The sequence below is a fragment of the Ranitomeya imitator genome, chromosome 5 (assembly GCF_032444005.1).
Source record: "Ranitomeya imitator isolate aRanImi1 chromosome 5, aRanImi1.pri, whole genome shotgun sequence".
Taxonomy (NCBI): Eukaryota; Metazoa; Chordata; class Amphibia; order Anura; family Dendrobatidae; genus Ranitomeya; species Ranitomeya imitator.
Window position 1 is genome coordinate 674080610 of NC_091286.1, and position 24801 is coordinate 674105410.

A 24801-nucleotide genomic window follows, 5' to 3' on the forward strand; every position below is an offset into this window, starting at 1 on the left:
TGATGCAAAAACTAGAAATATTGGGCACCGTCAAGCATAATAAATCATGTGTTCAACCTGCAGCATGCCAAAAATATAGACAATGCAAAAAGGAGAGTGAAAGAGACATGCACATGCGCAGGGATCAACATGTAAAGTCACAAAATGTTATTAATATCGGTTAACCACATGCCACACATTGTTTAAAAACATTTAGAACCACAAACATTATAAATGTTACACCCAAGACAATAAGGGGGATAAAGAGACATGGGTCTCTGCGTATGTGCATGTTTCTTTCGCTCTCCTTTTTGCTTTGTCATGTGCATGATAGCGTGACAAATACTGCCTCTCAGCGGCATAAAATCATTACTACCGGTCAGAGAGCCGCAGCTCCAACACTTTCAAATGACAGCGTGAGCCTGCAGCTGTGAGGTTTACCTACAGTCACAAGTGTTGGCTGATGGGACTGCTACTCTCATCAGCCTACGTCTGCTGCCGCTTTTAACAGCGAGAGCAGGCGGCAACTGATGGGAGTTTCCATAAGCCAGCGCCTGTGATATAAATAATTAAATTAAAAAAAATGGCATGAGTTCCACTATATTTTTGACAACCAGCCAGGCAAAACTGACAACTGCAGGCTGCAATCCTCAGCTGTCAGCTTTAGCAAGGCTGGTTATCAAGAATAGAGGGGTCACAACATCTGTTTTTAAAAATTATTTAAATAAATGATGAAAAAAATGGCAAAGGGCCATGGATATTGTCCCTATAAGGCCGGGATCAAACATGCGAGAAATACGGCCGAGTCTCACATGTTAATACCCGACATTGATGCCGTCACTCAGGAGCGGAGCGTGCGGCTGCATGTCTTGTTGCTATGTGCCACACGCTCCGCTCCTGAGTGACGGCGGCAATGCCGGGTGTTAACATGTGATTCTCGGCTGTATTTCTCGCATGTGTGATCCCGGCCTAAGCCTAAAAATAGCATTCCGCAACCGCCCAGAAAAAGTCCATGGTCTTCCCACTTGCCCTGTCGTGGTGGAAAGTTGGGTAATATTTGTTTAATTGATGTCACATTTGTATTTTCTGGTGATATTAAACCCACAGATTAGTAATGGAGAGGCATGGATAAGACACCAATCGATTACTAATCCTATAGTTGTATGGTAAATAAACAGGGCTGCCACTAGAAATTTCGGGGCCCCATACTGGCAAAATTTTCGGGGCCCCCTTGAAACTCCGCCCAGGCTCCACCCCAGCCCCGCCTCCAGGCTCCACCCCACGAACTGTCCACAGTCCCACCACTCTCTCTTGGAAAATCTCCACTTCTCACCTATCACACATTAACAGTTCCCATCACCAGATCACACATATAGCAGGCAGCTTTTGTTTTGGCCAAAAGATTTTTTAAGCCGCCACCACAACAAGGTAGACACTTTTGGCCGGGCCCTACTCTACTGTAACCTACTAAATATTTGTTAAAATATGCAATACAATTTAGGTATATTTTTATTTATTTTTCAATTTTTAAAATGACCTATAATACTACATACAAGGAACAAATACCACAGCACTATGACCAGATGACATATTACCACCACAGTGATCGAATAATATAAAATACAAGGAACAAATACCGCTACACCATGACCAGACCGCATATTACCTCCACATCATGACCAGACCACATATTACCAACAATGACTGAATACTACAATACTGATCAGTAATACAAAAAAACCCCACAATACTATCACCATCAGTGCCATTATGCACAGGAGATCTGTAATTAGTAAGCAGTGTCTGTGTACAGGTAATACAGTGATCACTGGTGACATTACACACAGGAGCTCTGTATATAATGTATAGATAATACAGTGATCACTGGTGACATTGTACACAGGACCTCTGTATATAGTATACAGTGTATAGTGTAAGTGTATAGGTAACACTGACTCACCAGTGACGTCTCTAGGTGAAGTCCTTCATCTTTCATCCAGCACAGACCGCCATCACTTTATCCAGCCAGGACTCGTCTCTGCAGGAAATAAAACAGTTATCTCGAGTTCCGATTGTAGAACACATTACTTAATTTTCCCAACTTCTACATTACACCACATGAAGAAGGCAACATAGTATCACTCTACACAGTAACAGGACCGCCCCCCCATTTAAAACAGTATACTCAAAAAATAAAATAAATACATCACTGCAATAATAATATCCCTTAATTAGCCCCTATGGTAATATTCGCCATCCTGGCCACCGTGTGTCTCATTTCAGGCTCCAGCCATATGTTCTCTCATCCTGCCCTCATGAGTATCCATTCTACCCCATATGATCTCCCCATCCTGCCCCATCTGTCTCCATCGTATCCATCCTGCCCCATCTGTTTCCAATCCTGCACCATCTCTGTCCAGCACTCTGCCCCATCTCTGTCCAGCACTCTGCCCCATCTCTGTCCAGCACTCTGCCCCATCTCTGTCCAGCACTCTGCCCCATCTCTGTCCAGCACTCTGCCCCATCTCTGTCCAGCACTCTGCCCAGCACTCTGCCCCATCTCTGTCCAGCACTCTGCCCCATCTCTGTCCAGCACTCTGCCCCATCTCTGTCCAGCACTCTGCCCAGCACTCTGCCCCATCTCTGTCCAGCACTCTGCCCCATCTCTGTCCAGCACTCTGCCCCATCTCTGTCCAGCACTCTGCCCCATCTCTGTCCAGCACTCTGCCCCATCTCTGTCCAGCACTCTGCCCCGTGTCCAGCTTTCTGCCCCCCATGTGTCCAGCTTTCTGCCCCCCATGTGTCCAGCTTTCTGCCCCCCATGTGTCCAGCTTTCTGCCCCGCCCCCCCCTGTCCAGCTTTCTGCCCCGCCCCCCCCTGTCCAGCTTTCTGCCCCCCCCGTGTCCAGCTTTCTGCCCCCCCCCGTGTCCAGCTTTACTGCCCCCTCTGTGTCCAGATTTACTGCCCCCTCTGTGTCCAGATTTACTGCCCCCTCTGTGTCCAGATTTACTGCCCCCTCTGTGTCCAGATTTACTGCCCCCTCTGTGTCCAGATTTACTGCCCCCTCTGTGTCCAGATTTACTGCCCCCTCTGTGTCCAGATTTACTGCCCCCTCTGTGTCCAGATTTACTGCCCCCTCTGTGTCCAGATTTACTGCCCCCTCTGTGTCCAGATTTATTGCCCCCTTTGTGTCCAGATTTACTGCCCCCTCTGTGTCCAGATTTACTGCCCCCTCTGTGTCCAGATTTACTGCCCCCTCTGTGTCCAGATTTACTGCCCCCTCTGTGTCCAGATTTACTGCCCCCTCTGTGTCCAGATTTACTGCCCCGTGTCCAGCTTTACTGCCCCCTGTGTCCAGCTTTGCTGCCCCCTGTGTCCAGCTTTACTGCCCCCTCTGTGTCCAGCCTTCTGCCCCCCTGTGTCCAGCCTTCTGCCCCCCGTGTCCAGCTGCCTTCTGCCCCCTCTGTGTCCAGCTGCCTTCTGCCCCCCTGTGTCCAGCTGCCTTCTGCCCCCCTGTGTCCAGCTGCCTTCTGCCCCCTCTGTGTCCAGCTGCCTTCTGCCCCCCTGTGTCCAGCTGCCTTCTGCCCCCCTGTGTCCAGCTGCCTTCTGCTCCCTCTGTGTCCAGCTGCCTTCTGCCCCCTCTGTGTCCAGCTGCCTTCTGCCCCCTCTGTGTCCAGCTGCCTTCTGCCCCCTCTGTGTCCAGCTGCCTTCTGCCCCCTCTGTGTCCAGCTGCCTTCTGCCCCCTCTGTGTCCAGCTGCCTTCTGCCCCCCTGTGTCCAGCTGCCTTCTGCCCCCTCTGTGTCCAGCTGCCTTCTGCCCCCCTGTGTCCAGCTGCCTTCTGCCCCCTCTGTGTCCAGCTGCATTCTGCCCCCCTGTGTCCAGCTGCCTTCTGCCCCTCTGTGTCCAGCTGCCTTCTGCCCCCCTGTGTCCAGCTGCCTTCTGCCCCCTCTGTGTCCAGCTGCCTTCTGCCCCCTCTGTGTCCAGCTGCCTTCTGCCCCCTCTGTGTCCAGCTGCCTTCTGCCCCCCTGTGTCCAGCTGCCTTCTGCCCCCTCTGTGTCCAGCTGCCTTCTGCCCCCCTGTGTCCAGCTGCCTTCTGCCCCCTCTGTGTCCAGCTGCCTTCTGCCCCCTGTGTCCAGCTGCCTTCTGCCCCCTCTGTGTCCAGCTGCCTTCTGCCCCCCGTGTCCAGCTGCCTTCTGCCCCCTCTGTGTCCAGCTGCCTTCTGCCCCCTCTGTGTCCAGCTGCCTTCTGCCCCCCTGTGTCCAGCTGCCTTCTGCCCCCCTGTGTCCAGCTGCCTTCTGCCCCCCGTGTCCAGCTGCCTTCTGCCCCCCGTGTCCAGCTGCCTTCTGCCCCCTCTGTGTCCAGCTGCCTTCTGCCCCCTCTGTGTCCAGCTGCCTTCTGCCCCCCTGTGTCCAGCTGCCTTCTGCCCCCTCTGTGTCCAGCTGCCTTCTGCCCCCGTGTCCAGCTGCCTTCTGCCCCCTCTGTGTCCAGCTGCCTTCTGCCCCCTCTGTGTCCAGCTTTACTGCCACCCCGTGTCCAGCGGCCTTCTGCCCCCGTGTCCAGCTGCCTTCTGCCCCCTCTGTGTCCAGCTGCCTTCTGCCCCCTCTGTGTCCAGCTTTACTGCCCCCCTGTGTCCAGCGGCCTTCTGCCCCCCTGTGTCCAGAGGCCTTCTGCCCCCGTGTCCAGCTGCCTTCTGCCCCCTCTGTGTCCAGCTTTACTGCCCACCTGTGTCCAGCGGCCTTCGGCCCCCCTGTGTCCAGAGGCCTTCTGCCCCCCTGTGTCCAGCTGCCTTCTGCCCCCTCTGTGTCCAGCTGCCTTCTGCCCCCTCTGTGTCCAGCTGCCTTCTGCCCCCCTGTGTCCAGCTGCCTTCTGCCCCCTCTGTGTCCAGCTGCCTTCTGCCCCCCGTGTCCAGCTGCCTTCTGCCCCCTCTGTGTCCAGCTGCCTTCTGCCCCTCTGTGTCCAGCTGCCTTCTGCCCCTCTGTGTCCAGCTGCCTTCTGCCCCCTCTGTGTCCAGCTGCCTTCTGCCCCCTCTGTGTCCAGCTGCCTTGTGCCCCCTCTGTGTCCAGCTGCCTTCTGCCCCCTCTGTGTCCAGCTGCCTTCTGCCCCCTCTGTGTCCAGCTGCCTTCTGCCCCCGTGTGTCCAGCTGCCTTCTGCCCCCTCTGTGTCCAGCTGCCTTCTGCCCCCTCTGTGTCCAGCTGCCTTCTGCCCCCTCTGTGTCCAGCTGCCTTCTGCCCCCTCTGTGTCCAGCTGCCTTCTGCCCCCTCTGTGTCCAGCTGCCTTCTGCCCCCTCTGTGTCCAGCTGCCTTCTGCCCCCTCTGTGTCCAGCTGCCTTCTGCCCCCCCTGTGTCCAGCTGCCTTCTGCCCCCTCTGTGTCCAGCTGCCTTCTGCCCCCCCTGTGTCCAGCTGCCTTCTGCCCCCTCTGTGTCCAGCTGCCTTCTGCCCCCCTGTGTCCAGCTGCCTTCTGCCCCCCCTGTGTCCAGCTGCCTTCTGCCCCCTCTGTGTCCAGCTGCCTTCTGCCCCCCTGTGTCCAGCTGCCTTCTGCCCCCTCTGTGTCCAGCTGCCTTCTGCCCCCCTGTGTCCAGCTGCCTTCTGCCCCCTCTGTGTCCAGCTGCCTTCTGCCCCCTCTGTGTCCAGCTGCCTTCTGCCCCCTCTGTGTCCAGCTGCCTTCTGCCCCCTCTGTGTCCAGCTGCCTTCTGCCCCCTCTGTGTCCAGCTGCCTTCTGCCCAAACCTCCCCCCCCCCCTCGATCGCCGCTCTCCGCTCTCCGCTCTCCGCTCTTAATAGAAAAAAAAAAAGTTCTACTTACCTGCCGCGCTCCTGATCTCTCCACGCAGCTGCACTGTGCACTCGCCGGCGACTGACAATGACGTCAGACGCCGGCGACCTGCACGCTGCGGCTGGCGGCTGTTAACTATTGACGTGCGGGCGCGGGCCCGCATGTCAATAGCGTACAGCTGCAGCGCCGGCCGCCGCTAAGGGCCCGGTTCAGCCTGCGGCTGCCGGTAGGGGCCCGGTGAGCAGGTAAGAGGGGGCCCGATGCGGGCCCCCTCTGCTCACCGGGCCCCTTACGCCAGTCACGGCTGTAATGCCCTGATGGCGGCCCTGTAAATAAACACACAGCAAGTAAAAGTTCTTTATTTGAAATAAAAAAAAAAACACAATTTTAATTTTTTATTGAAAACTAGCAAAACACAGTTATACTCACCTATACTCACTTCCAATTAATCCAACAACCAGGCCATTTTTAATTTATTTATTTATTCATAGCTGAGGTGCCGGCTAATGAATACTCCCATCAGCTGCTGCCTGCTTTCGCTGTTATTAGTCCCATCAACAGCGTGGGAGCCGCAGCACTCCGAGAAGACAGTATTAATCCTATCAACGATCAGTGCCGATGGTGTTTCTCACGGTGTCATGTATATGATAGCGCAAGAAACACCAAGTCTGTGGGGTGCCGAACCAAAACAGTAACCGGACTTGCTGGTTATGTCCATGTTTGGAGTTCTTGCCCAAATAGTAGGTGTTCGATACCTACCTTCAACTTTACTGTTCGGGTTCACCCATCTCTGGCCAGGAAGGCAAAATTAGCAGCCACGTTCTGTTCCTTAGGTGCTGCTGTAAGCTCAAACTACCATTGCTCCTTTAAATATATGAATGTTATGCTTTGTTGTCATTATTGCTTAAACTGCTTTAAACGTTACATGTAAGTTGAGCATGCATGATATACCTTTCATCTACTCGGAAGAAGGCACAAAGGAGAAACGTGCGTAAGGGTCGTAGCACCGCAGGTCTGAGGAATTTGTTATTATTCTCTACTCCTATGTCCTTCTTTCTTTGCATGGTTTCCCCCTGAATGTCACTTGTTTATCTTTATTAGTCCATGGATATACATGAGAACTATGATTCACTAGAGGTACCTTTGGTTTATGTATTTACCTTGGACCTGTGGTTCAACATTATTGGGTGACTTTCATTGCCTGTTTACCCTCTTTATTCTGCTCTGTATTTTTAAGGTTATTTAAACAATGTTTTAAATGAATAAACACTATTTTACTCTATTCTGGTTCCTTATGTGCTTTTTTCTTTTATGTTCGTAGCTGTTACTGTAGGTTTATTAGTATTACTCAATCTTTTCTGCACCTACGACGGTAACCTTATCACACAGATGTCCTGGCGGCACACATCAGCAGGCACTATAAGATTACTGCTGAGCTGTTAATTTCTATACCGAAAACTAAACTTAAGAAAAAATAAATAAATAAAAGGCTCATGCAAAAAAAAATAAAATAAATGTAGATGACTTATTTTATTACGTGATGGCATATTGAGCAAATTATTTTCCTGATATCTAGAAATCTCATTGATTGAAGATTGAGGAGGAAGCAGCACTGGTGAAGATCTGATTCACCTTCATTGTTTTTCCACTGCACAGTTACCCTCTCCACCACATATTAGAATCACTATCAGAAAGTGCAATAAAACACCAGTCAAATCAATAGGGCTAGCTAGGAAAACAACACAGAAGTGAAGTCTGAAGTGATGAATGCAGTGTATAAAGTGATAACCCACTGAGCGATCTGTGTATAATTCATGGACAGCTGTGGGCGAGCAGTAGAATGCTTGTTGAGGCTATGTGCACACCTTCAGGTTTTTTCGCGTTTTTCACGGTAAAAACGCTATAAAAATTAATTAAAAATGCATACATTATGCATCCTATCATTTAGAATGCATTCTGCATGTTTTGTGCACATGATGCATTTTTATCCGTGAAAAAAACGCATCGCGGTAAAAAAAACAGCATGTTCATTAATTTTGCGGATTTTCTGCGTTTTTCCCGCTATTCTATGCATTTGGAAAAAAAATGCATAAAAAACGCACCAAAAACGCGTCAAAACGCATCAAAAAGCATCAAAAACGCGGTAAAAACGCATGCGGATTTCTGGCAGAAAAATTTCTGCAAGAAATCCTGACGTGTGCACATACCCTGCCTCCTGGGTATGTACACAAAGTTACTGTAGATATTCCTGTGATATTTCAAAAAGATAGCAGACAGATGAAGGCAACCAGCCAAGCAAAAGCAGTAAAGTCTCCAGATAAGAGCTGCCACTACCTCAGCCATGAGAGGTGACTGTAGATGTGTTCTGAGCTGCCTTGTGATAGGGGCCAAGATACTTTGAGTGAAGGAGGAGCTGTTGAAGAGTTTGCCAGCAGACTGCCAAACATTAGTGCAAAATATCGCCAGTGTTAGCTCATTACCGTATACCAACCATCTTCCCGTGTTCAAGCCTCTTGAAGAAATTTTAGAACCAACAAGTTTGTTTTTTGCATCCCAGTGACTGTAGTACAATTTTCATTATGACCATTTTGATGACTTTCACTATTACCAAATATGGAAACCACTCTATTGAACATGCATTCATACCACTGGGAGGTGCGCAGGGTGGTAGTCATGGGCGTGGGGCTTCTTTGTTCCCACACCCAGGTACCCCAAAGATAAATAATGCTCCATCTGTCGCTGACTCCACATCTCCGGATCCTGGATCGGCCACACATGTAACAGGAGACACTTGATCTTTTCAAACAAATGAACATTCCAATTTCCATCATAGTTACAGCACAATACGATGTTACAGTCATGCCTTTTTCAGACTGAGTTATCCCTTTCTTGTCTGGCATCCCTGGGCTGAGATACTTTGTCCGACTCCGCAGCTTTCATGGGTTCCAAACCACCTTTCTGACATAGTTCCCCGTCCGGTTTCCCATTCTGGAAGATTAATAAGGCTTTCTCATCTGTACCTAATTCGGGCCTTAGGCCCCAAACGTGTTGGGAAGTTCAACTGAATTTAATGGCTGCCGTCCGAATGCTGCCAAAAAAATCATACTTTCCTGTGCTTTTCTGCCATTTGACCTTCTTCTCCAAAAAGTCAGCCTTTCTATCTAATCTCTCATCTCATCTATCTGACTAAAACCAGGAAGTGTTTCCCCATATAACTATCCTTGCCCCTCCCAAACTAGGGTTGTTCCTGAATACTTTAACTGTTACTATCCTATAGTTATCTATTTCCTGCTTCTACTGTGCCCTACACTGCACTTCCCCATTCCTATCCATCCCTATTTCTTTATCTTATTGCTATACCTATGTTCTATGAACAAATCTGATCATTTCACTATATCTAATACATTTATCAGAACACATTGAGTCAGCCGCACATACAATACATCAACCGTGCACCTCAGTGCCTATAAAGGTCTATGCAATATTATTATTATTATTATTATTATTTATTATTATAGCGCCATTTATTCCATGGCGCTTTACATGTGAGGAGGGGTATACATAATAAAACAAGTACAATAATCTTGAAAAATACAAGTCACAACTGGTACAGGAGGAGAGAGGACCCTGCCCGCGAGGGCTCACAATCTACAAGGGCACAATCTACAATATGAAACACTTTTTTTCATATGCCCAGGTTATAACCATTTTTATAATCAAGGGAGGGACAGAAATAATGCTGACGTCATCATTACTCAACTGCTGAAAAAGGTAAAGAGTGGGGGAGAAGGATGTCCAGGCGTGCAACAATGACACGGTTAGTACCACGGAAGAAGGCTGATGGAAATGATATTTTCAGCTGAATCTGCATCCTTTGATGTACATTCATTTCAAATATATTGCAGAGCAGACAGCCACTGGAAGTTGACAATGGCATGCCCATCACAGGAGGTGCATTATACACCGAATTTCCCTGCCAACCCGTACCTACCCTACAGGAAAAGAGCAATGTTCATCTTGACAGCTGGGAAACAAGAGATGAATCTTTTTATTTTTAAACATGTGAAGAGCGCCAGCAGTGGACTCAGTGGGTGGCAGTTCAGCCGTCAAATCTAGAACTGGGGCGTGCTGAGATGTAAGTATGGTGATGGATAGCTCCAATCGGAGGCTGGGAAGTGTTGAGCTGTCTGTGTGTTGAGTGACAGTTCTGCCGTCCAATCAAGACTAGTATATACAGTGTCCGGCAGCAGAATAAGTTTATCTCTCCTCGAAAAGACATGCATGCACAGCAGATCAGACCATGCATGGAATGCCAGCTGCTCCATTTTGCAGATCTCAGGGGTTGCCCTGGATTTCACCCTTTAAACCTTGCACAGGGATCTGGGGATCTGGACTTACATAGGGATCTCTGGGCATGGGTCACAGAGTCAGCTGCTGTTTGGTTGTGCAGGATGGAAAGTAAGAAAGTCAAGTAGCCAGGTCAGACCCAGAAGGTAATGTCAGGGACAAAATTGTCAAGCAATAGGGAAGTCAAGTGTCAAGCCGAGGTCAAAGAACAGAAGAATCAGGACAAAACACAGAATCACAGTACAGAAATATATACCAGAATAGCAGAACTATTGACGGGCTGTGGGAACTAATTCTCAAAGGTTTAAATAAGACAGTGTCACCCAGTGCTGACAGAAGGGAGAACCTAAACCGAACAGGAATATCCCCATAGTTTCTGGACTGGCAGGTCTTAGTAATAAAGCAGGGCTACTGAATAGTTACTCCGCATAGGCCGAGAGTAAAGCAGGAGTAGATGGGAAAGGTGCAGATGTGACAGATTTTGATTTAGGGTTTGGGTAGATGGAAATATAATATCCATGACGAGTGGTCCATTTTGGAACAAAAATCCCAGAACGTGCACAATGATCTTGAACTGCACCCATGAGTGTTCTATTATTGATACAGTAGAACAAGATCTTAGAGTCAGACATGTGTAGGATCCTGGCAAAAAAAAAGAAACATTTGGGCCTGTGCTTGTCAATGTCATTAGTAATGTCTACAAGATAGAATAATCTGTTTGTTTTCTTCTCTGGGATGACAGCGGTTTCCATTAGACCTCATTTAGACGTCAGTATTGCACCTTTTTTTTTCACTTAACACCAATTATAATCTACAGTTCTATTCGCATGTCTGTTTTTTCATGGCCCCTGTATCCATGCAAAACTCAGTCTTTTTTCCACTATTACTGATGAAAAAGGCCAATTTAAGGCTATGGGTTTGTGAAAAACTTGTACAGCACGCGGATGGCACCAATGTTTTGTCCAGTGTTCGTTCCCCAAATCCGGGCCTCAAGAGCCACCAATAGGTCATGTGGATTTCCTTAGTATAGCCAAGGTGATAATTGCATTACCTGGACAGGCAAGAATTCCATCACCAGTGCAATACTAAGGAAATCCTGAATACATGACCTGTTGGTGGCTCTTGAGGACCGGATTTGGGGAACACTGGTTTAGTGTATCATCTGTGTGCTGTACATATTTAACACTGCAAAGAATAGGAGAAGCTTTGTCATGTATTTACATAGTAACATAGTTAGTAAGGCCGAAAAAAGATATTTGTCCATCCAGTTCAGCCTATATTCCATCATAATAAATCCCCAGATCTACGTCCTTCTACAGAACCTAATAATTGTATGATACAATATTGTTCTGCTCCAGGAAGACATCCAGGCCTCTCTTGAACCCCTCGACTGAGTTCGCCATCACCACCTCCTCAGGCAAGCAATTCCAGATTCTCACTGCCCTAACAGTAAAGAATCCTCTTCTATGTTGGTGGAAAAACCTTCTCTCCTCCAGACGCAAAGAATGCCCCCTTGTGCCCGTCACCTTCCTTGGTATAAACAGATCCTCAGCGAGATATTTGTATTGTCCCCTTATATACTTATACATGGTTATTAGATCGCCCCTCAGTCGTCTTTTTTCTAGACTAAATAATCCTAAATAATCCTAATAATCCTTATTTTTTTTCTATCCGTGAAAAACACTGATGACACGCTGATGGTAAAAAAAGAACACACTGATCAAACACTGATGAAATCGGTACCTTTTTTTCAAAGATGTGTGAATGAGGCCTGAGAGGACATGCCACTTGCAGAGGTAATTTCTGCCTTAGCATTCTTGAAAGAGGCTCCCACCTTACTTTTTGGGCTCCAGCAATTTTTCCAGATACAGGCGCATCTCACAAAATTAGAATATCATCAAAAAGTTAAGTTATTTCAGTTCTTTAATGCAAAAAGTGAATCTCATATATTATATAGAGTCATTACAAACAGAGTGATCTATTTCATGTGTTTATTTCGGTTAATGTTGATGATTATGGCTTACAGCTAATGAAAACCCAAAAGTCATTATCTCAGTAAATTAGAATACTTTGTAACATCAGCTTGAAAAAATGATTTAACCCCTTAAGCCCCGAGGGCGGTTTGCACGTTAATGACCGGGCCAATTTTTAAAATTCTGACCACTGTCCCTTTATGAGGTTATAACTCTGGAACGCTTCAACTGATCCCAGTGATTCTGACATTGTTTTCTCGAGACATATTGTACTTCATGATAGTGGTAAAATTTCTTTGATATTACCTGTGTTTATTTGTGAAAAAAACAGAAATTTGGCAAAAATGTTGAAAATTTCGCAATTTTCCAAATTTGAATATTTATGCAATTAAATCACAGAGATATGTCACACAAAATACTTAATAAGAAACATTTCCCACATGTCTCCTTTACATCAGCACAATTTTGGAACCAAGTTTTTTTTTTTAGGGAGTTATAAGGGTTAAAACTTGACCAGCAATTTCTCATTTTTACAACACCATTTTTTTTTAGGGACCACATCTCGTTTGAAGTCCTTTTGAGGGGTCTATATGATAGAAAATACCCAAGTGTGACACCATTCTAAAAACTGAACCCCTCAAGGTGCTCAAAACCACATTCAAGAAGTTTATTAAACCTTCAGGTGTTTCACAGGAATTTTTGGAATGTTTAAATAAAAATGAACATTTTACTTTTTTTCACAAAAAATATAATTCAGCTCCAATTTGTTTTATTTTACCAAGGGTATCAGGAGAAAATGGACCCCAAAAGTTGTTGTACAACTTGTCCTGAGTACGCCGATACCCCATATGTGGGGGTAAACCACTGTTTGTGCGCATGACAGAGCTCGGAAGCGAAGGAGGGCAATTTGACTTTTCAATGCAAAATTGACAGGAATTGAGATGGGACGCCATGTTGCGTTTGGGGAGCCACTGATGTGCCTAAACATTGAAACACCCCACAAGTGACACCATTTTGGAAAGTAGACCCCCTAAGAAACTTATCTAGAGGTGTGGTGACCACTTTGACCCACCAAGTGCTTCACAGAAGTTTATAATGCAGAACCGTAAAAATAAAAAATCATATTTTTTCACAAAAATTATCTTTTTGCCCCCAATTTTTTATTTTCCCAAGGGTAAGAGAAGAAATTGGACCCCAAAAGTTGTTGTCCAATTTGTCCTGAGAACGCTGATACCCCATATGTGGCGGGGGGGGGGGCACCGTCTGGGCGCATGGGAGGGCTCAGAAGGGAAGGAGCGCCATTTGGAATGCAGACTTAGATGGATTGGTCTGCAGGCATCACATAGCGTTTGCAGAGCCCCTAATGTACCTAAACAGTAGAAACCCCCCACAATTGACCCCATATTGGAAACTAGACCCCCCAAGGAACTTATCTAGATGTGTTGTGAGAACTTTGAACCCCCAAGTGTTTCACTACGGTTTATAACGCAGAGCCATGAAAATAAAAAATATTTTTTTTCCCACAAAAATTATTTTTAGCCCCAAGTTTTGTATTTTCCCAAGTGTAACAGGAGAAATTGGACCCCAAAAGTTGTTTTCCAATTTGTCCTGAGTACGCTAATACCCCATATGTGGGGGGGAACCACCGTTTGGGCACATGGGAGAGCTCGGAAGGGAAGGAGCACTGTTTTACTTTTTCAACGCAGAATTGGCTGGAATTGAGATCGGACACCATGTCGCGTTTGGAGAGCCCCTGATGTGCCTAAACAGTGGAAACCCCCCAATTCTAACAAACCCTAATCCAAACACACCCCTAACCCTAATCTCAATGGTAACCCTAACCACACCTCTAACCCTGACACACCCCTAACCCTAATCCCAACCCTATTCCCAACTGTAAATGTAATCCTAACCCTAACTTTAGCCCCAACATTAACTGTAGCCTTAACCCTAGCCCCAACCCTAACCCTAGCCCTAACCCTAGCCCCAACCCTAACCCCTTGCCCTAACCTTAGCCCTAACCCTAATGGGAAAATGGAAATAAATACATTTTTTTAATTTTTCCCTAACTAAGGGGGTGATGAAGGGGGTTTGATTTACTTTTATAGCGGGTTTTTTAGCAGATTTTTATGATTGGCAGCCGTCACACACTGAAAGATGCTTTTTTTGCAAAAAATATTTTTTGCGTTACCACATTTTGAGAGCTATAATTTTTCCATATTTGAGTCCACAGAGTCATGTGAGGTCTTGTTTTTTGCGGAACGAGTTGACGTTTTTATTGGTAACATTTTCGGACACTTGACATTTTTTGATCGCTTTTTATTCCATTTTTTTTGAGGCAGAATGATCAAAAACTAGCCATTTATGAATTTGGGGGAGGCATTTATACCGTTCCGCGTTTGGTAAAATTGATAAAGCAGATTTATTCTTTGGGTCACTACGATTACAGCAATACTTCATTTATATCATTTTTTTATGTTTTGGCGCTTTTATACGATAAAAACTATTTTATAGAAAAAATAATTATTTTGGCATCGCTTTATTCTCAGGACTATAACTTTTTAATTTTTTTGCTGATGATGCTGTATGGTGGCTCGTTTTTGTGGGACAAGATGACGTTTTCAGTGGTACCATGGTTATTTATATCTGTCATTTTGATCGCGTGTTATTCCACTTTTTGTTCGACGGTATGATAATAAAGCGTTGTTTTTTGCCTCTTTTTTTTTTTTTTTCCCGGTGTTTACTGAATGGGGTTAACTAGTGGGACAGTTTTATAGGTTGGGTCATTACGGACGCGGCAATACTAAATATGTGTACTTTTATTGTTTGTTTTTTTTATTTAAAGAAATGTATTTATGGGAATAATATATATATTTTTTTTCATTATTTTTGAATTTTTTATTTTAATTTTTTACACATGTGGAAAATTTTTTTTTTACTTTTTTAACTTTGTCCCAGGGGTGGACATCACAGATCGCTGATCTGACAGATTGCACAGGACTCTGTCAGATCAGCGATCTGCCTTACAGAACTGCAGGCTTACCAAGCGCCTGCTCTGAGCAGTCACTTGGTAAGCCACCTCCCTCCCTGCAGGACCCGGATGCCGCGGCCATCTTGGATCTGGGCCTGCTGCAGGGAGGGAGGTAAGGAGACCCTAGCAGCAACGCGATCACATCGCGTTGCTGCGGGGGTCTCAGGGAAGCACGCAGGGGGCCCCCTCCCTGCGCGATGCTTCCCTATACCGCCGGCACACCGTGATCATGTTTGATCATGGTGTGCCGGAGGTTAATGTGCCGGGGGCGGTCCGTGACCGCTCCTGGCACATAGTTCCGGATGTCAGCTGCGATAGGCAGCTGACACCCGGCCATGATCGGCCGCGCTCCCCCCCTGAGCGCGGCCGATCCACTATGACGTTCTATCCCGTCACTGGGAATTATTTCCCAGGTCACCTTGATGGGATAGTACGTCATATGGGATTAAGGGGTTAAACATCTGAAATGTTGGCCTACTGAAATGTATGCTCAGCACATGCACTTAATACTTGGTCGGGGCTCCTTTTACATCAATTACTACATCAATGCGGTGTGGCATGGAAGCAATCAGCCTGTAGCACTGCTGAGGGGTTATGGAAGCCCAGGTTGCTTTGATAACAGCCTTCAGCTCGTCTGCATTGTTTAGTCTGGGGTCTCATCTTCCTCTTGACTATACTCCATAGATTCTCTATGGGGTTAAGGTCAGACGACTTTGCTGCCAATCAAGCACAGTGATACTGTTGTTTGTAAACCAGGTATTGGTACTTTTGGCCATGTGGACAGGTACCAAGTCCTGCTGGAGACTGAAATTTCCATCGCTAAAAGGCTTGTCTGCATGAAGTGCTCTAAAATTTCCTGGTAGATGGATGTGCTGACTTTGATCTTGATAAAACACAGTGGACCTACACCAGCAGAAGGCATGGCTCCCCAAAACATCACTGATTGTGGAAACTTCACACTTACTTACTCTAATTGGTAATTTACTTATATTCATAGAAGTGCCCTCAGTTTTTGTCTCTACAAAGTCAGAAAGGGGTCAAGCACAAAAAACACATATGCATTGCAATGTAGAAATGACTTGTGCTCATGCTCAGCTTTTTGAGATTTTAATTCCTTTAGGTTTCGAATTGCTTTAGGTTAAAAGCAGTGATCTGACCATTCTTCAGACAGCTTAGTCTCAGAAGATAATCACTATTTTAAACGTATATGTTAAGAAAGAAATGCCAATGGTAAAGATGCCAAAAAAATCAACCAAAATGGACAGCATAAAAGATACTTCAGAAAAATCACTACTAACATTTTACTGAAGGGTGTTGCTCTTGGAAAATGTAGGTGGAATGGTGGCATCTAAAAAGTATTGTGTGCACATACCCTAAGAAGCATAGCTTTCCGGGGAATTTCAGGAGGCTTTAGTTGGAGGTTTGTTAGCTCATCTGGAAGTTCATCCATTTTCCTGGAGACTATTGGATGTTCCTAGCTAGATGGTGATTATGCCTGTTATCTTAATATTTTCCCACAAAAAAGAGTAAAGCAATGAGGATGGAGAGGTAGCTGTTACACCTGGCCCAGGGTGCTCAGTATCAGTTGAGTATTTCTGAATTACGTAGATTGTCCACATGTCCCCTTCACTATCACACCTACTGATTTTTCCACATCCAGGAGGACTCAACACGTGAACAATTTTATTGCTGCAATTTATGTCTCCTTTATGGGCCTCCTCGCATGTTTACTTGGTATAAAGCTGAGGCTTCATGGCGACGTTGGCCATCTGTTGCATGGCCAAAGTTTGCTAGCTGCCACTGTTACCTGGCAGAGCAGTACAATTGAATAAGACTTTATTGCAACCCTAAAGGTACTGTGACCACGATAAGTCACAAGAATTCCAACATTGTTGGATTCTTTGCGTCGTGCTTGATACTTTCGAAAAAGATTTTCTCCTCCATACATCTTTTTAAATGTTCAGAAAAAGATAAAAGGGAGACAACTGGGAAACACTTTTACAGAAATAAGTAACAATCGGCGTCTCAAATTTGTAAATGCCGACAAAAACATTTTAAAAAACGATGTGTAGTAATCTAAATATGCAAATGTGTTTTCCTCTTCGTTCATTATATCCTGAGATGAGAGGCACAAGATGGCTGGATTTTACCCAACCCCAACATCAATAATCCTCATCTCAACACTTTCCTTGCGTTTTTCTATTATTCTGTCAACATGAGGTCATGTTTTTTTGTGGGACGAGATGCAGTTTTGAATAACATCTTTCACTTTAACCCTTTTCTGACATATGACGTACTATCCCGTCGAGGTGGGGTGGGCCCGTATGACCACCGATGGGATAGTACGTCATAAGCGATCGGCCGCGCTCACGGAGGGAGTGCGGCCAATCGTGGCCGGGTGTCAACTGACTATCGCAGCTGACATCCGGCACTATGTGCCAGGAGCGGTCACGGACCGCCCCCGACACACCACGATCAAACATGATCGCGGTGTGCCGGCGGTATAGGGAGGCATCACGCAGTGATGGGGCTCCCTGCGGGCTTCCTGAGACCCCCGGAGCAACGCGATATGATCGTGTTGCTGCGAGGGTCTATTACCTCCTCCTCCCTGCAGCAGGCCCGGATCCAAGATGGCGGTGGCATCCGGGTCCTGCAGGGAGGTGGCTTCACTGCGCCTGCTCAGAGCAGGCGCCGGGAAGCCAGGAGAAGTGCATGTCAGATCGCTGATCTGACACAGTGCACAGCAAAGTGTTAGATCAGCGATCTTACACTATAACATGATATCCCCCCTGGGGCAATGTTATAGTGTAAAAAAAAAATATTCACATGTGTAAAAAAAAAATTTTAAAAAATCCAAAAAAAATTCCCCCAAAAAATAAATATTCTTCCTATAAATACATTTCTTTATCTAAATAAAAAACAAAAACAAAATAAAAGCACACATATTTAGTATCACCGCGTCCATAACGACCCCACCTATAAAACTATATCACTAGTTAACCCCTTCAGTGAACACTAGTGTTGAGCATTCCGATACCGCAAGTATCGGGTATCGGCCGATACTTGCGGTATCGGAATTCCGATACCGAGATCCGATACTTTTGTGGTATCGGGTATCGGTATTGGATACATAGAGATGTGTAAAATAAAGAATTAAAATAAAAAATATTGATATATTTACCTCTCCGGCGGCCCCTGGACTCAGCGCGGGTAACCGGCAGGCTTCGTTGTTCAAAATCAGCGCTTTTAGGACCTGAGAATCACGTCCCGGCTTCTGATTGGTCGCGGGCCGCCCATGTGACCGCCACGCGACCAATCACAAGCCGCGACGTTACCGCAAGCTATTAACGCGCTCATTTTTAAAAATGAGCGCGTTAATGGCTTTCAAAGACGTAGCGGCTTGTGATTGGTCGCGTGGCCGCGACCAATCACAAGCCGCGACGTCACCGCAAGCTATTAACGCGCTCATTTTTAAAAATGAGCGCGTTAATGGCTTTCAAAGACGTAGCGGCTTGTGATTGGTCGCGTGGCCGCGACCAATCACAAGCCGCGACGTCACCGCAAGCTATTAACGCGCTCATTTTTAAAAATGAGCGCGTTAATGACTTTCAAAGACGTAGCGGCTTGTGATTGGTCGCGGCTTTATCAATTTTACCAAATGCGGAACGGTATAAACGCCTCCCCCAAAAGAAATTCATGAATATCTGGTTTTTGGTCATTCTGCCTCACAAAAATCGGAAAAAAATGCGATCAAAAAATGTCACATGCCCGAAAATGTTACCAATAACAACATCAACTCTTCCCACAAAAAACAAGACCTCACATGACTCTGTGGACCCAAGTATGGAAAAATTATAGCTCTCAAAATGTGATAACGCAAAAAATATTTTTTGCAATAAAAAGCGTCTTTCGGTGTGTGACGGCTGCTAATCATAAAAATCCGCTAAAAAACTCGCTATAAAAGTAAATCAAACCCCCCTTCATCACCTCCTTAGTTAGGGAAAAATTAAAAAAATGTATTTATTTCCATTTTCCCATTAGGGTTAGGGCTAGGGTTAGGGCTAGGGTTAGGGCTAGGGCTAGGATTAGGGTTAGGTCTAGGGTGAGGGTAAGGGTTAGGGCTAGGGATAAGGCTACAGTTAGGGTTGGGGCTAAAGTTAGGGATGGGGTTGGGGCTACATTTATGGTTGGGAATAGGGTTGGGATTAGGGTTAGGGGTTGTGTCAGGGTTAGAGGTGTGGTTAGGGTTAACATTGGGATTAGGGTTAGGGGTGTGTTTGGATTAGGGTTTCAGTTATAATTGGGGGTTTCCATTGTTTAGGCACATGAGGGGCTCTCCAAACGCGACATGGCGTCCGATCTCAATTCCAGCCAATTCTGCGTTGAAAAAGTAAAACAGTGCTTCTTCCCTTCCGAGCTCTCCTGTGTGCCCAAACAGGGGTTTACCCCAACATATGGGGTATCAGCGTACTCAGGACAAATAGGACAACAACTTTTGTGGTCCAATTTCTCCTGTTACCCTTGGGAAAATACAAAACTGGGAGCTAAAAAATAATTTTTGTGGGAATTTTTTATTTTTTTATTTTCAAGGCTCTAAGTTATAAACTGTAGTGAAACGCTTGGGGGTTCAAAACTCTCACAACACATCTACATAAGTTCCTTAGTGGGTCTACTTTCCAAAATGGTGTCACTTGTGGGGGGATTTCAATGTTTAGGCACATCACTGGCTCTCCAAACACAACATGGCGTCCCATCTCAATTCCTGTCAAATTTGCATTGAAAAGTCAGACGGCGCTCCTTCCCTTCCGAGCTCTGCCATGCGCCCAAACAGTGGTTTACCCCCACATATGGGGTATCAGCATTCTCAAGACAAATTGTACAACAACTTTTGGGGTCCAATTTCTCCTTTTACTCTTGGGAACATACAGAACTGGGGGCTAAAAAATAATTTTTGTGGGAAAATTTTTAATTTTTAATTTTTACCGCTTTGCATTATAAACTTCTGTAAAGCACTTGGTCGGTCAAAGTGCTCACCACACATCTAGATAAGTTCCTTAGGGGGGTCTACTTTCCAAAATGGTGTCACTTGTGGGGGTTTCAATGTTTAGGCACATCACTGGCTCTCCAAACACAACATGGTGTCCCATCTCAATTCCTGTCAAATTTGCATTGAAAAGTCAGACGGCGCTCCTTCGCTTCTGAGCTCTGCCATGTGCCCAAACAGTGGTTTACCCCCACATGTGGGGTATCGGCGTACTCAGGAGAAAATGGACCCCAAACATTGTTGTACAATTTGTCCTGATACCCTTGATAAAATAAAACAAATAGGAGCTGAAATAAATTTTTTGTGAAAAAAAGTTAAATGTTCATTTTTATTTAAACATTCAAAAAATTCCTGTGAAACACCTGAACGGTTAATAAACTTATTGAATGTGGGTTTGAGCACCATGAGGGATGCAGTTTTTAGAATGGTGTCACACTTGGGTATTTTCTATCACATAGACCCCTCAAAATGACTTCAAATGAGATGTGGTCCCTAAAAAAAAAATGGTGTTGTAAAAATGAGAAATTGCTGGTCAACTTTTAACCGTTATAACTCCCAAACAAAAAAAAAAATGTGGTTCCAAAATTGTGATGTTGTAAAGTAGACATGTGGGAAATGTTACTTATTAAGTATTTTGTGTGACATATCTCTGTGATTTAATTGCATAAAAATTCAAAGTTGGAAAATTGCAAAATGTTGAAAATTTTTGCCAAATTTCCTTTTTTTTCACAAATAAACGCAGGTAATATCAAAGAAATTTTACCACTATCATGAAGTACAATATGTCACGAGAAAACAATGTCAGAATCGCCAAGATCCATTGAAACATTCCAGAGTTATAACCTCATAAAGGGACAGTGGTCAAAATTGTAAAAAACGGCCCGGTCATTAACGTGCAAACCACCCTTGGGGGTGAAGGGGTTAATATATAATGTACTGAAAAATAGGAAAAAAATAAAGTCTCAAGTGTGGTGAAATGGTGAAAAAATGCAATTTCACCATTGTGTGGTAAAATCTTCTGCCATTATGATATTCCTGATCTGTTTTATCACTGTGATACCAAATTTGCATAGTCTTTCTTTATTATTAAAAGTGTTAGAAATACATTTTGAAATTTGCAAGAAGAAAAAATTGGTTTGTATCGCTGTTTTCTGAGACACACAACTTATTTTTATTTTTTCTGTTGAAGGATCTGTACAAAGAGTTTTCGCATATAGAGGAGACATTTTTATTGATATCATTTGTGGTACATATTATAATTTGATAACTTTTTACAGCATTTTTGTTAGAGAGGCGCCAACCAATAAATTGCACATCTGGCATTTAGAGTTTTCTTTTTTTCTATGCATTTACCGTACAGATTAATACAGGATATATTTTGTGGATCTGACATTAGATACGAAACTCTTGTTATTTTTTCTTTAAATAAAAGATAGAAATCTCAACATTTAAGAACAATAAATATGTTGTGTCAGAAATATAGAGATAGATAGATGATACATAGATAGATAATAAATGGAAAATAGATACACAGATTTTCTATAGATCTAAGGATTATAAATCTCTGCAAACTGGAGCTAAATATTTACAAATGCCGTAATGTCTGCATGCTGCTTGCCTTGTTGATGTCTTCTGCTGGCGGTCCTGCAGGCAGAGCTGCGGTTACTTCCTGCCCTATTTGATTACTACATTTCCCACAATGCTTGCTTCTGCTTCCCCTCCTGCTTCCTCACATCTGAGCTCGAAATCCTTCCTCCCTCTGCTCCTGACAGTGTCTCCCACACAGATAGCATGTAACCAGTGTTTGTTCAATCTAGCTAGAGAATCAGATACAGATGATGGATGGATAAAGGTGCCAGCCCACCAACCTATGGTGCATAAAGAAGCAAGAAAAGTGAACAGTACTCAATAGTAAATTCCCTGCAATGAAAATGGTGTATTTATTTCAGTTCAAGAGCAAGTGACAAAGACACATTTGTTGTTGAGCCGAAACGTTTCCACCTGTTCATGTGAACACATAAAAACACACACATACATATACATACATATATACACACACACATACACACAGTACAGACCAAAAGGTTGGACACACCGTCTGATTTTTTTTAACCATAAAATTTTTATTTTATTAAACATTTTAGATCAAAACAGGGTCTTACAAGCATTTAGTTTCTGTATAGAATGCATGAACAGTAAACGATATACACAATATAGACGATATAAGGCCATCAATGACCTTAATTCTACAAAGACGTAAATGACAAAGACAAGACAATAAGGGGTAGAGGGAAGGGAGGAAAGAGAGAGGGGGAAAAAAAAAAAAAAAAAGGGAAAAACCTCAGTTAAATTGATTAATCAAATCCGAACTCAGTCGCACTACAGGTCGGATCCCGCTGCATAATAATCCCACGGGGACTATATAGCCTGGAAGCGCACCACCGAGTCATTTAGTAAGGCTGTAAGGTGTTCCATCCTTCTGACATCCATGATCCGTCCAAGGAGGATCTGAAGCGAAGGGGGACTCGGCTGTCTCCAAAGACGCGCAATCAGGCATCTGGCCGCCGTAAGGATATGTTGCAATAATCTATTGGAAAGTTTGCCCATACCCGGCGCCCCGTGACCCAGGAGAAGCACTAGCGGGTTTAGTTCTATGTCTGCATGCAATACCTTATCTATGAGGGACTTAACCTGACCCCAAAAGGGCACAATTTTTGGGCATGACCAAAATATGTGGACAAGAGACCCAGTGCTTCCCCCACATCTCCAACAGGAGGGAGGGATAGAGGGATTCAGTCCATGCAGAAACTCTGGAGTGTGATACCAGTGCATTAGTATCTTATAGATATTTTCTCTATAGAGAGTACACACTGATGATTTTGCGGCATTCCTCCAAATGACAGACCACTCTCGGGGAGAAATACGCCGCTCCAAGGCGGCCTCCCACTTGCGCATATATAGAAAAGATTCACCAGACCCATCCTGTGGATCCGATAAAATGTTGTAAATTTCTGAAATCAGACCCCTGGTGTTCACACCTCTCCTGCAAATTTTCTTGAAATCCGTGGGGATAGAAGCTCCCGCTTTACCATATAGGGAGTTAGCAAAATCTCTAATTTGTAGGTATTGAAAGAATTCCCTGTTGGAAATCGAGAAATGTTGCTTAAGATAATCAAAGGAGTGAATCTCCATGGTCTCCCCGTCTATAATGTCCGCAAATTAAATTTAAATAGGCCTGTTTTAAGCCAAGGGTGAACCATAGGAGATTCTAAACTGCCTGGGAGCTGTGGATGATAGATGAAGGACACCAGGGGGGAGCAAGGTGACATGAGGGCGAATCTCCGTGTGCAGGTGTTCCAAATGTCACAAGTGGACTGCATGGGGCCTAGAAGGGGTGGAAAGGACTTACATTGTGCTGGCGACCATAAAAGAGAGTTAGGGTGTATTGGGGCAAGCCATAATTTCTCTATTTCATTCCACCTGCTGTAGGCCCATAGGGACGTCCAGCAGGGGATTTTCCTCAGGTGTGTAGCCCAGTAGTATTTAAGAATATTTGGCACAGAAAGCCCTCCCCTGGTCTTATGAGCTGTGAGAACCTCCTTAGCCACTCTATGGCGCTTTTGTTGCCATATGAACCTAATAATAGCCGCCTGAAGGGACTTCAGTTCCGAGACCGGAACTCCAACTGGGAGGGTCTCAAAGGCGTAGATCAATCTGGGTAAAAGACTCATTTTTACCGCCGCTATCCGACCCATCCACGACAGAGGAAGTGATTGCCATTTAGTTAGGCGGGCTTTTGATTCTTTAAAGAGGGAGGGGAAATTTAGTTTGTAGAGGGTCTCGTATGAGGACGTAATATTCACCCCCAAATATTTCACAGCATCCTGTTTCCACCTGAATTTAAAATTCAGGCGTAGATGGTCCCATACCTCAGGGGGGATGTTCAGCGGCATAGCCTCCGTTTTGCTGGAATTGATTTTATATCCAGATAGGTCCCCGTATCTCCTCAAAGCCCTCATGAGGTTCGGAAGGGACACGTGGAGATTAGTAAGCGTCAATAGAACATCATCCGCAAATAGTGCGATCTTAAAAGATTTACTCCCAACCATCACCCCAGAGATATTGGGGTCCCGTCGTATGGACGCTGCCAGGGGCTCTATGCAAAGGGCAAACAGAAGAGGCGACAAAGGGCACCCCTGCCTGGTGCCATTCGATATAGTGAATGGTTTAGATGTACAGAGAGGAAGTTTTATGGCCGCTGTAGGGTGGTTATATAGGGATCTCAGCGCGGACAAAAATCCCCCAGAAATGCCAAAGACCCGCATCGTACTAAAAAGGAATGGCCAGGAGAGGCGATCGAAAGCCTTCTCGGCGTCGAGGCTCAGTACTAATGTTTGCAATTTCTTTCGGTTCGAGATGTCCACCAAGTCGACAACCCTCCTAGTGTTATCACCCCCCTGACGGCATGGAATAAAGCCCACTTGGTCTTTATGAATAATCGAGGGTAGCCATTTATTAAGTCTGGAGGCCAGCAGCTTGGTGAACACCTTCAAATCCGAATTCAAAAGGGCTATTGGCCTATAGTTTGCACAGTCCAAGGGGTCCCTAGGCGGCTTTGGAAGGAGGATGAGGTGGGAATGTAGCATTGTGGACGG

The 24801-nt window shown here is 45.2% G+C and overlaps 1 protein-coding gene across 5 annotated transcripts in view; it reads right to left on the bottom strand.

Moving 5' to 3' along the window:
- Window positions 1-21760, bottom strand: part of LOC138638765 (cytochrome P450 2K4-like) — a 55552-nt gene extending 33792 nt beyond the window's left edge. For 2 of the 5 annotated variants that reach the window (XM_069728329.1, XM_069728330.1), the window contains exon 1: window positions 21736-21753. The gene's annotated coding sequence lies outside the window, so the exon portion shown is untranslated. Of the gene's footprint in view, window positions 1-21735 lie in introns of all 5 variants that reach the window. The other 3 variants (XM_069728332.1, XM_069728328.1, XM_069728326.1) reach the window with 3 other exon arrangements.
- Window positions 21761-24801: the final 3041 nt, after the last annotated feature.